Source organism: Alexandromys fortis, unplaced genomic scaffold, assembly GCF_014885135.2.
Source record: "Alexandromys fortis isolate MF-2015 unplaced genomic scaffold, M_Fortis_MF-2015_v1.1 scaffold_15, whole genome shotgun sequence".
NCBI lineage: Eukaryota > Metazoa > Chordata > Mammalia > Rodentia > Cricetidae > Alexandromys > Alexandromys fortis.
Window position 1 is genome coordinate 14,763,386 of NW_026067911.1, and position 4,438 is coordinate 14,767,823.

Sequence of the window (4,438 nt, forward strand, 5' to 3'; positions counted from 1 at the left end):
TGTGGGGCTTGCTCCGTGCTAGCACGAGCTCCGCGGCAACGCCCTTAACAGCCGGATCTCGCGAGAGTTGCTGCACCAATGCAGGCATGCACTGCGCATGTGAGGAAATCGGTCTCAGCCTCCAAAGACTGACCCAGACAACGCTTTTCATCGTTAATGGTTCCATAGTCGTCAAAGCGGCTGATTATCCAACTCTGGGTTTGGAGACCTCTCTGTAAGGAATTATATTGGTTCAATGCTCTTGTTTTTATTTAAATAACCTTTGCTAAATATGCTTTAGAATGAAGTTGTTTAAAATCATAGTCACCAAAGCAGAGTAGACAAGCCAAGTCCATATTTACACGCTTCTCTTCGCCACAACAACATGAATTTATTCAACCTTGTTTGCAGCTCTCATTAACTCCACCTAATTGTTAATATTGTTTTATAAATATTTGCATAATGTTCTTTCTTCAGACTGTATACCTCATTTCAAAGTATGTGTTAATGCACTATTCTGCTTTGCAAAGAATGTGAGGTTGTCTTTAATACAGGGTAATTCACAAATTTCCCTCCTTTACTTTTCTAAAAAATTTAATAAGAAGAATAAATTAGAAAACTCTCAAGTGATAACAAAAGAAAGCTATTTTTATGCTCTGTGGATTGCGAGAGCATTGCATATTGTTAATCTGTAACATAAAAGGAGGCAGTATCTACCAGCTACATCTATTGAAGAAATGTTTTAATTTACAATAAAATACAGAACTGGGGCAAATAAGAATCTATCAATTAACATCACCTTAAAAACCACTTTATAAAGAGAATGCCATCATTTCAAACACGTGTTTTCTAAAATTGGCGGAAATGAATGCATAAGCACCATCAATGGGCCCTTTAACAAAGAGAAGCAGATCTTATTAGTGACAACTTATAGCCAGGAAAAGGGACAAAGAGATCTTGACGTTTCACACAGCACTTTTATTTTTATAAGGCAAATAATTATATAAATGGTTTTTCAATACTTAAGTTAAACAGACGTATATATGAGGATGATTAAAATAATGTTCTCAGGAAAGGTTTTTAAGGAATGAGACGCTCAAGGGAAAGGACATTACGGCTGGTTCTGACCGCAGGCCCTGTGCTCCCGTGGCTGAGTTGAATAAGCTTGCCATTGACTCAGAGCTCGTAACGTTTCTGTTCTCCTTTCTATGTTATGAGCCCTAACAGAATCTGCATCCCATAATTCAGTTGCCCAAGTTGCAGGATTTCCAGCAGCACAGCCAGAATGCGCTGAATGAGGCGAACTTAGTTGCTGGCAGCAGCTACCTTGGTCATTTTATCCGGTTTCCTAAGAAAAGTAAGAGCAAATAAGTTGTTAGTAACAAGTGGGCTCCAGGTTGTGTCCACCAGTGGAGGAAGTGGCCAGTGAAAAGAAAGGGGCTGAAACACTAAATGCACAGAGTTCCTCACAATGAAGGTACTAAAAGAGCTGCCGCACTTCCAATCCACTTCCCTCGCATCTGTTGTCGAGGTGATCTTAAATTTCAGAGTACCCCATCGCTATTGCCCACAGGACAGGAGCATAGCCCGAGTGACAAGGGGTTCTGGTGGCCATAATTTAGCAATGGTGGAGGTGAAGGCCACTGCCTAGTACCCTGAAGTTTTCTTTGTTACACACCTAAAGTATTTTATTCCAACGTACTACTCAGACATTCAATGTTTTGTTGTTGTTTTTTGTTTGTTTGTTTGTTTTCTTGGCTTTGTGTGTTTTTCTAACAGGTAACTTTTTTTTTTTTCATAACTTCTTTGTTTTCAAAATCCTAGGCAGGTCCCAGTGTCTCTCTCTTTCAGCTGCCTGCAGCTACTATTTCTGACTGTGCACTGCCATGTTCCCTGCCGTGGTTACAATAGGCTAAACCCCTGACACTATAATCAAGATCCAGCTCAATGCTTTCCGCTGTAAGAGCTGTTGTGCTATTGGTTTCTCTTCATAGCAATGCAACACCAAATGAGACAGCGTCTGTGTTTTTCTTGCTTACATGGACAGTTCATCCAACAATAAAGTCAAGGGAGGGATAACGTGAAATAACTAATGGAGCAACGGAAAACAATGTATGTTTCTGCTCCATTTCTTTGTATATTCATAGTTCAGGAACCCAGAGAGCAGTGCCATCTGCATTGGATGGTTCTTCCTATGTCAACTCTTGCAATCAGTATTATCCCCCTTGGTCTTGCTCAGAGGCCCATCTACCGGGTTCCTCTAGATTCTCTCATGCTAACAATGAACACCAATCACATCTGCCATGTACTTCTATCATGACATAATTTCCACCACAGGCCCAAAGTGAGGAAGTCAATTTATCATAGCCGAAAATTTCTGAGACTGTTATCAAAGTAATATTTTCCCCTTTTAAATTAACTATATTGGGTATTTTGTTACGTTAACAGGAAACTGATTATCATGGAACTTCATCCTTCCCTACATTTTTGCTTCCTGTTCTGCTGTATAATTTTTACTTTTCCCATGTAGTGTGACTGTGTTTTCACCATTAAAGTATAATATGTAAGAGTGAAAGTTTGCCTTCTCTAAGTGTATACTTTTAAAGGTGAAGTAATCAATCTGTTTACAAATCCCAGGCACAGTGTAACACAGAGCAGAAAAACATAGTGAACTTTAAAATGTGTAACCATTGGAACTATTAAATATTTGTCTCATGAGTAAATTGAACTTGTCAGAACAACCCAAACTGGGATAACTTCCTTATCTCATTCGTCTTTAGTGTTTCTAATTTTATATCCATGATTAAAAATATACTCTGCTGCAAACTGTAATTTTAGGGAAAACTTGAAATTGCTACATCTTCCTGATCTCACCCTTTCCTACTTGCCCCGTACTAATAATATCTTTTCCCAGGGACCTCCTGCCTTCCCTCTCCTTGTATCACAGCATACGTTAATCTCTTCCTTCTTTGATTATCTACACAACAAAGATTCACCAGCTCCAGTACTTACACACACAGAAGTCATTTATGAATTTGAAGACTAAACTATTCGAGATATTGTATTTTTAGATGTGAATGTGTACTGGATCTTTGTATGGTAAAAACACACTAAATTATAATACAAAGTGCATGGTATGAGAAGGTATAAATGTTTACAAATTTCAGTGTCAATTTCAGTGTAACGAAAATTGTGAAATCAAATGCAAACTATATGCAAGCATAAGAATGATCAGCATGCTTTTTGGTGTGCTGAGGAAAATAATTAAAATGTGTTTTAATACTAAACATCGTGAATATAGTATAAATGTCTTTTTAAGATATCTAAAAAATTGGCTTTACTAACATTTAAAGACTATTTCTTTATCTCCAATTAAAATTTGTGTTTAGGCAGAGCAAAGGTTTTTATGCACTAAATGATCCGAACTGAAGTTGACCTAAGTTCATTATCAAGGGCATGAAGATGATTGGCCTGGTCTTAGCCTTGCCATTGCTTTCCATGTGACCTATACACAAAGAGGCACAGAAAGAAATCATTAAAACATTTTAATTTATTGTAACATATAAAATTAAATATTTTAATCCTTTGCAAATTAATCTTAGAGAGTGTTCTCTCAAACTCAAAATCCACTTTTATATATAGGATTTTTTACTTATTTAAATATATAATTACATCATATTCTCTCCTTCCTCTTTTCCTTTAAACCTCACCCATATCTCCAGCACTTCCTTGCAGATTCATGTGAATTCATGGCCTCTCTGACTATTATTGCTATATAAACATTTCTCTCTCTCTCTGTCTCTCTCTCTCTGTCTCTCTCTCTGTCTCTCCTCTCTCTCTCTCTCTCTCTCTCTCTCTCTCTCTCTCTCTCTCTCTCTCTCTCTCTGTGTGAGTGCCTATTTGTGTGTTTGAGTGTAAACAAAAAATCCCTGTAGCTTTCTGAGTCTTTTTAGTGTTGCTTGTTTGTTTTAAGGGCTGACCAATTGAGATCAATTGACCATTGAGGGTTCTCATATGTGGAGAAGACTAATTCTCCCTCTTTTAGGATTTAAATTAGTTTAATTGCTCTTCATCTAGGGGTGTAGCATCCCTGTTGTATCTAGAAAACAGAGTCTTGCAAAGGTTGTTTTTATTTACCATTTTATTGATTGTGTGTATGTAAGTGTGTGTCTGTGTGTGTGAGAGAGAGAGAAAGAGAGAGAGAGAGAGAGAGAGAGAGAGAGAGAGAGAGAGAGAGAGAGAGAGAAGGAGAGAAAGAGAGGCGATAATAGTACATGTGTTCTATGATACACCTGTGAATATCACAGGACAGCTTACATATGTTGGATCTTTAACACATTGGTTCCAAGGACTGAACTCAATTCATTAAGACTGGTGACAAGTGATTTTCTCCATGGAGCTGTCTCACGGACCAAGCATTTTACTCTAAAATATTTAACTCTATATTTATTTACTTATT